Raw genomic sequence first — 12,913 nt, 5'->3', positions numbered from 1 at the left:
TTGGTTCAAGGTGCTAGGTGTTGAAGCACCCCTAAGGACTTACTCCCTCAAGTCTCTCCCCCATACATACACACCACAGGCATATAGTTTATTTATTTTCTTTTCTTGAGACCTTGGTGTCCAGCACCTCTTTGGGTTACTAAATGCTCTGTAGTGAGGGTTACTCTTGATAATGGATTTTCAGCTGATAATCCCGGGTTAGTTAACCCAAGTTACCAAGTGATAAAGCACCCCTAAGAGCTTATTCATCCAAGTAGATCCCTCACACAGGAGCACCATAGACACTTGCCTCAAGCTTAAAACCATTGATGCCTAGCCTTATTGCTTACTCTTTTTCTTTTGTTTTTCACTTCCATTGTTCTTTCCCTTTTCTCTTCTTAGGATCTTGTTATTAACTTAGTCTCATGAGTATATCCAAAGTCAAGTATTCAGGATAGATAGTTGTCCTCCTAACCTTATGGTTGAACCAACTTAGCTAACTTATGACTACCCCAAAGATTCATGAATGCACCTCCACATTAATGGAAAAACAAGAATGCAAGGTCCCTGTGTTAAGTGAAATTGCAAAAAAGGAAGAGGTGGTGAAAGTAGTGGAACCTGAAACTGCTCTTGAGGTGATAAAGGAACATGAACATTCACAACCCTCACAAACTTCCCTTGAATCTGTGATCGAAAAATATGAAGAGGAGATGAAGAAATGTTGGGAAGATCAACAAACCTCCTCCATGATAGAGCTATTAAAACAAATGTTGAGTGTAAAAGAGGAAGTGGAGGAGCAAGAAAGTGAGGAAGTCATTCCAGAAAATTTACACTCAAGTGAGGAAGAGTTCATGGAATCACCGATTCAAAAGGCTCTGGATGAATACAAAACTCCAATAATCACACAGCAACCAAGACTTGGATTCAAAGAAGTGAAGGCAACTAACAAGAGCACCAATCCTGTCCCTAATCCAGGAAGCAAGATCAATCAAGCCATTTGCAAAAGGAAGCTTGCTGAGGAAAAGCCAAGGCAAGGGACAGTAGCTGAAACTTCTCCTCCTTTGAAGTCATTTCTCTTAACAAATTGGAAGAAGAGGAAGAAAGTAAAGAAAAGGTAGACAGTAGGTACATTTCTTTTCCTTGCTTTGTTTAAATTTCAATAAATTGGCATATGGTTACATTCTAAGTTTGGTGTTGCCATGCAACAAACTGTTTTCCATCTTCATGGATGATTGCATCAATTTTACATGAAAGTGACACACCAAGATTCTAAGTTTGGTGTGCCACCTATTTTTCTATGCAAATCAATCCAGCAACATCACTTGTCTGCATAATCATATTGCCTTTTACAGTGTTATTTTTCTTCTTAGTTGGATTATTTTTGTTTTCCCTTTGTTTCATTTATTTACTTGTTTTTAATGCTTCCCTTCATTAACTGTTTTTGTTAATACATCACCAAGACACCCTTATTCATAACAGACTCTTCATTTGGTGATTGTATTTAACATATAATAGTTTCTTTTGTTTAGTTTTAGTTCAAATAAATTGACATATGGTTGCATTCTAAGTTTGGTGTTGCTATGCAACAAAATTTAGTTCCAATTCTTACAAGATACTTGCATTAATTCCAAGTGAAAGTGTCACACTAAGTTTGGTGTGCCACTTATCTTTTATGCAAAGTATTATGCTCACCTTCTTAAGTTTGCAATCACAATGTCTCTGTATCTTGTGCCTTGATTATTATCTTTAATTTTGCTTGCTTGAAACGCATGTACTACTAACATTCCTTGTGTAAGACATTCATGATCCATCTTAGCCCTATAGCCACGGTTCTAATTGTTGCTTGAGGATGAGCAAGCATTCTGAGTTTGGCAAGGGAAGGAGGAAGAATAGAGGAAAAAGGACAACAATAATGAAGATGAACTACAAGGTTGTAGAGTTCTTTTTTTTTTTCCTCATTTGTTTCAAGCACTATAAACTGCATGATTGTCTTTACCTTCTCTGTATGCATGTGTGTATGAAAAGGCATAGACTGATTTCTAAATTGCAACATGGTGCTGTGCCATTGTGATTACCAACTTGAGTTTTGTGAATTCAAAAGCAGTAAAGCATCATGATCATAAACAAACAAGGAACTAAAGAAGAGTTTAGCATGTGCATACAAGTATTGGAAAGCTAGTATGATTAATTGTTGCTCAATTGCTTTGGATTTTATTTAATTGAAGTTTTCATCTAGTACAGTCTGTGAAATCTTTTGAAAATCATGAAAACCTTGAAGAAGCAAATACAATTAAAGCAAGAAAAGTAAAAGGGAAAGAATGAGAAAGCTGAAGGCTCTGAGTACCAATGGCAATTTATTTGTTAAGTACTTGTGGTGTTTATGTATCAAGCCAAATGCTTGAAAACAAAACACTTAGAAGTCAAGGTTAGGCTCAAAGTGCAAAAGCACTCCCTCAAAGCTCAAGGCTCTGAGCATCAATGATTAGAGAGTCAAGAAAAGAAAAGGAAAATAAGCTTAATGAAGTCCTCTAATCAAATGCTTGTGGTGCTTATGTATCAAGTGGTAATACTTGAAAACAAAGCATTTAGAAGTCGTAGCTTTGTTATCAACTCATGGGGCAAAGCACCCAAAAGGAGAAGCTAATAAGAAAATCAAAAGCTTGTTTCAAGGAAGAAATATAAGAAAAAGATTTCATAAATTGAGCTAGATGGAAGCATCAATCATTTACATTTCTTTTGTGATTGTAGCATGCTTAGAAAACTAGCTCACCATGAACATTGAGTTGCTATTCTTCTTGCCTTGGATTGTCAATCTTTATTGCATGATTCTTTTCTTGCTTGGGGACAAGCAAGGTTTAAGTTTGGTGTTGTGATGACAAGTCATCTTAGCCTAGTTTCACTAGCCTTTTTCTTTTGTTTTCAATTGAATTATGCACTTTCTTGAGCCATAAGCAAGCCAATTGGGTAGATTTTCATGCTTCCTTTGATTTAATCAACCATGTATGAATTCATGCTATTTCATGAGGTTTTATGCTATAATTGTCACATATTATGAAAGAATGAATATCTCATGATTTTGAGCATAGCTTTGATGTGTTTGGTTGATTAATGATAGGTGAAGAAAGCTTGGAGAAAGGTTGAAGCAAGAAGGAATGGCTAGGAGTAAAGAGAGGACAATGGAATAAGTGAAAATGAACCAGGAAGCAAAAAGCTGGACCAAAAGTTAGCCTCAAACTTTTGCACAAACTTTTGGGTGAAAAGTTAGCCCCAACGTTAGCCCCTAACTTTTGGGCTAACGTTGGCACATGAAAGTTAATCCCTGGGCACCAAAAGTTTGCGCCAACGTTAGCCCCTAACTTTGTGGCTAACGTTGGCATGAGAAAAACACCCCCTGGCCACCAAAAGTTTGCGCCAACGTTAGCCTCTAACTTTTGGGCTAACGTTGGCACATGAATAATACAAAGGGGGAGCAAAAGTTTGCGCCAACGTTAGCCTCTAACTTTTTGGCTAACGTTGGCGCCATGAGTGTGCAAGGGGTATACTTCCAACAAGAATAACTTGAGCTACAGAGCTCCAAATGAGGTGATTCAAAAAGCAATGGAAAGTAGGAATTAAGAGCTTTCCAAGAATATATGGCACTGCATGGTGGACACTAAAATTAAGGGAGAAAACTGCCCCGCAATAAGCACAAATGAACATGGTGGCAACCGGCAGTGAGGCCAACTGACCTCTGCACCTTCGACAGAGTGTAACTCGAGCTGTAGAGCTCCAAATGATGTGCTCCCAACGGCATTGGAAAGTAGACATCCAGGGCTTTCCAACAATGTATAATAATATGGGGTGGACAATATGTTTGAGCCTCCAGAACTGGCGTTTTCGACCACGTTTGAGGCAAACGTTGCCTCAAACGCTGCACACCAAAGCCAGCAACCTTGTCCTCTTCAAATGAGCATAACTTGAGTTGTAGATGTCCAATTGAGGTGATTCCAATTGGGTTAGAAAGCTGACATACAGAGCTTTCCAACCATATATAATAGTCTATAGTTGGCATGAAATTGGCAACGTTGATAAGAGGACAAAGTAGCACCCCACACATGCACACAAGGGGGCCAACGTTGGAGCAAAAGTTTGACCCCTAACTTTTGCCCCAACATTGGTATCAGCAAGGAAGGGTGCTGATGTGAAAAGTTGGAGCAAAAGTTAGACCCTAACTTTTACTCCAACTTTTACTCAAGCTTTCATGATTCCAACCCGGTTCAATTCGGTTCTTCTCCAAACTCCAAGAGCAATCAACCAAGGCCTCTATCAACCCAATTCCATCAAGAGCAAGAGCCCAATTGTCATCACTCAAATGCACAAGAGATAGATAAAATAGGAATTTTATTTAATTGTACTTTGTTTTGAATTTCATTTTTATTTTGTAAAAATGCCTATATAAGGCATCATTCTCATTTTAGAAAGGGGCCCGAATAGAGAGGAGGGGGCGAACTCCACTAGGGAGCATTAGGAATACAGAGCTTTCTCTCTGAGTTTCATTTTCTGTTTTGAATCTTGAATTGAGATTGGAAGGAATTCTGTTTTCATTCTCTATTTGCAACTTCTCTTTACTTCTTCTGCAATCTTTCTTTAATTCTCTGCAACTTTTCTCTTGTTGAATCAAGGAAGGATCCACTCCTGAGATCTTCAGCATCCTTTTAAATTTCTGCAAATTAAGCACAGTCACTTTGCTCTCTGATCTCCTTGTTCCCAATTTACTTTCCAGCACTTTTGTTCCTCTGCATTTTACATTTGAGCCACTGTGATCTGAATTTACTTTTCATGCAATTTTAATTTCCTTGCAATTGTTCTAAGCTTTGATTTACTGCTTTCATTCAATTTCCCTGCACCCAGTCTCCTTTACTTTCATGCAATTTACTTTTCTTGCAATTTAAGATTCTTGCTATTTTACTTCCTTGTTCTTTAAGTTACTGTCCAATTTACTTTCTGCACTTTAATTTTCCTTGTCATTTACTTTCTGCTGCATCAATTATCACACAAATGTTAGCTTGACTAAACTAATCACCCACTAAAGTTGCTTGATCCATCAATCCCTGTGGGATCGACCTCACTCCCGTGAGTTTTATTACTTGATACGACCCGGTGCACTTGCCGGTTAGATTTGGGTGTTTTGGAGAAATTCGTTTTTCCGCAAAAATATCCCATCATGTGCCAATAGAAGTGTGGAGAGTGGGGGTTTGGATGTGAGGAGTGAGCATGCACTAAGGTTCACTTATATAAGAAAATCATGAGTGAGTGAAGGGTGTGGATTGCATGAATGTTTACTAGATGGACGGATGGGGTTGTATATGAAGGAAAGACAAGGATCATCACTTTAAGGAGAGTGATTGGTTCGGTCTTCAAGGGTTTTCTTTCTCCAATGTTGCATGGCAGCGTTTCCCCATGCGTTTCCTCTTGAGACATGTGTGTAGTGCTCTTCATTAAGTGGCGAAATCTCCCCCATTTAATTGTCCAATCAATCCCTTTTTATGCTTCTTTTCCTTTTCTATAAAGATTTGAAATAAGGAAATTAATATCATAAAAAAAATCTACGACTAGAAAAAAAATGAAAGAAAGGATTTGATTATTTGTTTATGAATTCCAACTAACTAACTAATTATTGGTGGGTCCTTATATGCATTTTGGTGGCACCATGGGGTGACACCAAACATAGTTTGAAGCAATGTGATGAAAAGTTTTGTTCAAAGCTTTCAAGACTAGCATGCATCTTGGTTTGCTTTGAACACCAAACTTGTTCCCCACTATATTTTGCATAAGAAGATTTTCACCAATTGTTTGTTAAGTTTGGATTGAAGCTCATAAAGATTGACTTATTCATTATCATCTGAAAGCATATAAAACATGGGTTGCCTCCCATGAAGCGCTTCTTTAGCGTCACTAGCTTGACGTTTTTCCTTCATCATGGTGGTTGGTAGTGCTTAAAGTCCTCCACTCTTGCTGTGGACTTGTATCCATTGGTTGGATCAATAATCTCCACATGTTTCAGGGAAAGAACTCTGTTGATAGTGAAGACCTTGGGTAATTGAGATGGCACAGTAGGGAGATTAGGGGGAATATCTGGGAAGTAGGCTGAGACAACTCTATCCCCTGGAGAGAAGTCTTCCGTAGGGATCTTCTTGTTCTTCCACCTTCTTGGTACCTTCTTCTTTGTTTCTTTTAAGGTTGCCTTCCCCTTGGTGACCTCCTTTTCTAAAGGAGTTGTGGTGCTGTCTTCACCTGCCTCTAGAGGTTTAGGTTCCTCCAACTTTTCCTTGAGCTGTGGCAACTGCTGTTTTCCTTGTTTGTCAGTTAAGGGGATCTCAGAATGAACTGGCTGTGCTTCAGTGCTTGTTTCCTCCTTCAGTGTCTCATTATCATTTGTGCTTAGTTCCTTGTCCTCTTGATCTGTTTCTTGTGAGAGTTTGAAAACATTGAAGCTGAGTCGTTCATCATGGATTCTCAATATTAGCTCCCCTTTATCTACATCAATAAGTGCTCTGGCCGTAGCTAGGAATGGTCTTTCCAATATGATTGGATGAGTGTGACTCTCTTCCATGTCCAGAATGACAAAGTCTGTTGGGAGAAAGTACTTCCCAGATTTTAGCAACACATTTTCCACCACTCCTATTGCTTGCTTTTGAGTTTTGTCAGCCAGTTTGATAATGACTTCTGTGGGCATTATCTCATTGATCTGCAGCCTCTTCACCAGGGATAAGGGCAGTAAGTTGATGCTGGCCCCTAATCACATAGTTCTCTATCAAACATGTTTTCACCTATGGCACAAGGTATATGAAAACTTCCTGGGTCTCTTCTTTTTGTAGGCAACTCAGGTTGAATAAGGGCACTACATTCCTTGTTCATCACTATAGTCTGCCCTCCCTTGAGTGAGCTTTTCCTGGGAAGAAGTTCCTTCATATACTTGATGAATGCAGGCATTTGTTGAATTGCCTTGATGAATGGTATGTTCACATGCAGAGATGCAAACAAGTCTAGGAACCTTGAGTATATTCTTTTTCCCACAGCACCATTGAGTAGTTGAGGGAATGGTACATATAGCTTCAGCAGCTCTTGTTGTGAGATTTCTGGTTCTTTGTGATCTCTATCCTCCTCCTTTGTTGAGTTGTCTTCAGGTTGTTTGCACACTTTGCTTTGCTTGTCTTCAATCTCTTGATCACTTGTAGTGACCATTTTACAATCTTCCCATCTTACTTTCTTTGCTTCTCCCTTGGGGTTTCTCTCCGTGTCACTTGGGAAGCTATCAGTAGGTTTGGGAATCTTCTCAGCTAAATATCCCACCTGAAATTCCAGCTTCTTGATGGTCTCTCCCTGGTTCTTAATATTGGCTCGCACCTCCTCTTTGAACACCTTATTTTCTTGAATCTCTTGGCATATTCCTTCAAGTAAGGCTTCAATCTTAGAGAGCTTGTCATCAATTGATGAGTGATTCAGAGCAGACGTGCTGTTTTGGTTTTGATAAGTATGTGGAGAAGTGTTGTTGTGGGGGTGTTGAGATGTCCTCTGGGTGAATTGCTTTTGATCTTGCTCACTTCCCCACCCAAAGTTCGGGTGATTTCTCCATCCAGGGTTGTAAGTCTTGGAGTATGGATCATAGTTTTTCCTTGGTGAATTCCCAATGTAGTTGGCTTGCTCCTGACTCCCCTCTGCTTCTTCATTCACTCCTTCTTAAATTGTTGATGAAGATGAGATTGCTGCTACTTGGTTCTTCTCCATCTTCTTGGTGAGGTCAGCCAGCTGCTGGGTAATGAGCTTGTTTTGGGCCAACAGAGCATCTACATTGTTTAGCTCCATCACTCCTCTTGTGTTCCCTCTTTCGGAAGCATAGAAGTAGTCATTTTCTGCTACTATTTCAATAACATATATGGCTTCCTCAATGGTCTTCTTCTTGTTCAAGGATCCTCCAGATGAATGGTCTACTTCCTTCTTTGACTCATAAGAGAGCCCTTCATAGAAAATGTGCAGCTGGACCCATTCGTTGAACATGTCAGGTGGACACCTCCTTGTTAAGTCTTTGAACCTCTCCCATGCTTCATACAGAGTCTCACCATCTTGTTGCCTGAAGGTTTGAACCTCAGCTCTCAGCCTATTGATTCGTTGAGGAGGGTAGAATCTTGCTAAGAATTTGTTCACCACATTCTCCCAAGTTGTCAAGCTCTCCCTTGGGAAGGATTCCAGCCACTTGGCTGCCTTGTCTCTGAGTGAGAATGGAAATAAGAGCAGTCTATAGGTGTCAGGATGAACACCATTAGATTTCACTGTGTCACATATTCTCAGGAAGGTGGTCAAATGTTGATTGGGGTCTTCTTGAACACCTCCTCCAAACGAACAGTTGTTATGAACAAGGGTGATGAGCTGTGGTTTAAGTTCAAAGTTGTTGGCATGGATTGTTGGCTTTTAGATGCTACTTCCACAATTGCCTGGGTTTGGATTAATGTAAGAGCCCAAAACTCTTCTATCCTCCCCAGCATGATTGGCTCCACCTCCTCTGCCATGGTTGTGAGTCTCTTCTTCATGATGATTTTCCATGTTTTCTTCCATGTTTGGTTCAAAGTATTCCTCAAACTATTCCTCCTCTTCTTCAGCACCAACTACTCATTTTTCTTTTGCCTCCCTCCTTAGTCTAAGGAAGGTTCTCTCCGGTTCAGAATCAAAGGAAGTTGAAGCCCCGCTTCTTCTTCCTGTCATACAACCAACAAGTACAAGCAAAGAAAATAGGTGCAGACAGTATTTGTGTCAGAATTGCTGTTAGTTGTGGATGATGCAATATATCAAACAGTTAGTGGGTTAGCAAACAGAATTGAAAATAACAAAGAAAAAACAAAAGAGTAAAGGGAGAAGGGAAGAAGTATAACTAAAACAAAAAGTAAATCACTCAAACAGAAAATGAAATTCACAAAATAAAATGCTCAATCTAGTGATTTTCCAATCTAATCATTGTTGATGCACAATCAATCCCCGGCAACGGTGCCATAAACTTGATGCACGAAAAACCTGTCTCTCAACAAATCTCCCTTCGGCAAGTGTACCGAAGTTGTCGTCAAGTAAAAACTCACAATAGAGTGAGGTCGAATCCCACAGGGATTGATTGATCAAGCAACTTTAATTAGAAGAATATTCTAGCTGAGCGAATCCAGGATTTGGGTTGAGAGTTGCAGAAAATAAAATGGCGGGAATGTAAATAACAGAAAAGTAAATGCTAGAATTAAAGGACTGGAAGTAAATAACTGAAAATAAATTGCAAAATTGTAAATGGGAATGGGGGCTTTGCTCATAAAAGTAAATGGCAGAAATTAAAGAGAATGGGTAAGATCAGGGATAGGGAGTTCATTGGGCTTAGGAGATGTTGCAATTCTCCGGATCAAGTTCATTTTCATCTCTTCCTCAATCAATGCACTCATTGATCTCCTTGGCAATCTTAAGTGATTGAATTACAATTTCTTGCAATTCAATCTCTCAAATCTTGATCAATAGCCAATTCCTTGGTCAATTGCTCATGAGAAGAGATGAAGTATGGTCACTGATTATACCACATGCATTTCTCAAATCAAGTATTGAGAGGGTTATAGTCACATACCCATCCAAACCCAATTTGGTCCAGCATGAGAAAGCATTTCTAGCTTGATCTCTTCATTCCTCTTTCAAGGTTCAAAAGAGATCCAAGTTTGAATAGCTTCTCTTCCAAGATAACTACTCAATTGGATGAAGATCGAAAGCTTTCAAGTAAAATCAAGAGGAAAGATAGAAGAAGAATAATGAAAATTATTATTGATCCATCAAATTACAACAGAGCTCCTTAACCCAATGAAAGGGGTTTAGTTGTTCATAGCTCTTGAAAATGAAAACAAAGATGGAGAATATATCATAAAACTAGAATTTGCAAAGAAAGTAAAATACAGAGAGTAGTTCTCTTTTTCCCAGCCTCCCGAGCTTCTTTACAATTCAAAGCTACTCCTATATATACTACTCTTCTCAGCTTCTAGTTTACTCTTCAAGTCTTGGGCCTTTGGATCTTGAGTTTGAAGCAGTTCTTTTCTTCATTTGGGCTTGGCTTTACTTGCAGAGAGAAAGTGCTAAGTGGGCATAGACTTCAGCTCAGGACGTTAGGGGTGTTAATATTTAGTGAGAATATAAGTTCGAGAACATTAGTGACACTTAACATTGTCACTAACGTTCCAATGCACCCCTTTGCCTCACGTTAAAACCCACGTTAACTAGGTTAACGTGGCTTTTAACGTTGCCTAGTTAATCCTTCGAGAACGTTAGTGACACTCAACATTGTCACTAACGTTCCAGTGTGCCCCTTCTTGTTTCACGTTAAAGCCCACGTTAACTAGGTTAACGTGGCTTCTAACGTGGTCCTTTCCAACCTTCGAGAACGTTAGTGACACTCAACATTGTCACTAACGTTCCAATGTGCCCCTGGGTCTCACGTTAGAGTCCACGTTAACTAGGTTAACGTGGTCTCTAACGTAGCCATCTTTAGCCATCCCAACGTTAGTGACAATGTTGAGTGTCACTAACGTTGGCTCATCCTTCATTCCTCATCGTTAGCTTCCACGTTAACTAAGTTAACGTGGAGTTTAACGTGACTCTTGGGGGTTGTGTGGTTACTTCAACGTTAGTGACAATGTTGAGTGTCACTAACGTTGTCGACAACTCTTCATCCTTTACGTTAGTTCCCACGTTAACCAAGTTAACGTGGGAGTTAACGTGTTACTTTGCACCATAGGCCAACGTTATTGACAACGTTGAGTGTCACTAACGTTGGCTTCTCTTCCGCTTTTAACGTTAGAGGCCACGTTAACCTAACTAGGTTAACGTGGCTTCTAACGTGGCCACTTATGAGTAATTGCCAACGCTAGTGACAATGTTAAGTGTCACTAACGTTGGCTCAACTTCTCTTCTCCACGTTAGAGTTCACGTTAACTTAGTTAACGTGACTCTCTAACGTGAGCATTGATGGCTTTTTTGAGAATGTTATTGGCAATCACTTTTCTCATTAATCTTGCAAGTTACCTCCCTTTTTCTTGCTTCCTTTTTGGTCCTGAAATCAAGCAATAAATCCATCAAAGCTCTAGTCCAAGTCATGAGTAATGCAACATAATATTTGTCACTAAACTTATGCAAAATCCTCATGAAATTATGTAAAATGCACAATGTATGCTTGAATCACGGCATAAGTGAATATTTACCCAAAACTAGCTTATTTCCTAAAGAAATGTATGAAACTATCCTAAAAACAGTAAAGAAAAGGTCAGTGAAACTGGCCAAGATGCCCTGGCATCAGTCCGCAGTGAAGGAGGACTCATGAGTGCTCGGAAAGACGTAATGGGACATGATCTGCGCCCATACGCGAGCCTCCAAGGTAAGTGCTGGAGCCAAGATTCCCTTAGGGCGGGTACGGTGGTATCCGTAGATCCAACGGCTGCCAGGTAATGCGATGACTCTGAGAACGAAGTCCCAGTCAAATTGGTATCTCTGGCGCTGAAGGGTGGCTTCTTGAAAAGCGTCCATTCCTGTTGGAATAGGGGGAAGATTCAGAGCTTGCTGAATGGCCTCTTCTGTGATAGGGACTTGCTTTTGCCGAACATAAACAGACTGCAGGGTCGGCATGTAGAAGTTGGAGTAGAACTCAACTACCCAAGAAAGATTGACCTGCCTCGGCTGTCTCCGTAGGAAACCCCATTGTCTTCGCTCAAGTTGCGGCTCAACGAAGGTGGCAATATTGGACGGGAAGATAAGAAGGTATTCATTGTTATAATTTCTTTCTGCCAGGATAGGGAACATCTGCTTACAGTAGCGATTGGGAAATTGCGCAGTGTCCTTTGCTGGAAAGGCTTTCTCTTTTTCGTCAACCTTTATTATCCGCTTAACTCTTTTTGTTGAGGGCTTGACTGTGGTTGAAGAAGGCTCTGCCACTAATGCTCTTTTAGTTCCTCTTCTTGCTGGTGGTTTCGAAGTTGCTTTCTCCTTTCCTTTCTTGGTGGCCATCTTGAAAGAAGGGAAGAGAAAGAAAATTAAATTTAAGGAGATATACAGCAAGGAAGGAAACAGAAAAGAGGGTGAATGATGCACAGCAAAATGTAGATGACAGTAACACATGCTCTCGAGTACATATGAAAAGCCATCAATGGAAAATAGCTAGTGCGTACAAAGTCAAGTGAATGCAAGGTGTTTATTGGCATGCCGGAAAAGGGCATGAGTGGCATAGACCAAGCATTACTTCGTAACAAACCATCACGTTTGTATTGACAATTGAATTCAATTAATAAAATAATAATGAAAAGTTGTGAAAAGCATGCATGGAATAGTATAGCAACATAGAGAAGTGCATAATGTCACATGAGCTTTTTCACAAACACATAGCATGCATGGTGAATAGGGTATAGAAAATATGAAGATGAACATGCAAGCAATCCCTTAAATGGGAGAAAAAATAATTGTCAAACAATTTGCAATAATCCACAAGCATATAATGAAGGATGATAACTCAAAAGGTTTCTAACAGCATGTAAAGAAAAGAAAAGAAGAAGAAGAAAAATAAAAATTTGAAAAGAAAAAGAAAAGAAAAAGAAAATAATAATATATATACATAATATAAGACGAATTATAGGAAAAAGAGAAGAAGAAAGAAGAAGGTAAAACCTTGTTCATGGTGGTAAGAGAGATAGAGAGTGAAAAGTGAGATAGAAGGGGGAAGGGGGAAGGAAGAAATAAGGGGGGGAAAAAAATTAGGATTTGGGGAAGAGAAAGATAAGATAATTTGGCAATTTAGGTTGAGCTGTGTGGCGCATGCGAAGCGGCCGCGTGGGGCACGCGTTCGCGTGGGTGTGCGTCACGTAAGGGGACGCGATCGCGTTGGTCACGCGGTCGCGTGACC

At 39.8% G+C, this 12,913-nt stretch overlaps 1 non-coding gene across 1 annotated transcript; it reads left to right on the top strand.

Moving 5' to 3' along the window:
• Positions 1–8,014: 8,014 nt before the first annotated feature.
• On the top strand, positions 8,015–8,118 carry LOC148564477 (small nucleolar RNA R71). The gene has a single exon (XR_015885399.1). It is a non-coding gene; the product is annotated as a small nucleolar RNA R71 (small nucleolar RNA).
• Positions 8,119–12,913: the final 4,795 nt, after the last annotated feature.

The sequence above is a fragment of the Arachis ipaensis genome, chromosome B5 (assembly GCF_059453495.1).
Source record: "Arachis ipaensis isolate K30076 ecotype BB chromosome B5, ASM5945349v1, whole genome shotgun sequence".
NCBI classification, from domain to species: domain Eukaryota; kingdom Viridiplantae; phylum Streptophyta; class Magnoliopsida; order Fabales; family Fabaceae; genus Arachis; species Arachis ipaensis.
This window is presented reverse-complemented; position numbering and strand designations above follow the sequence as displayed.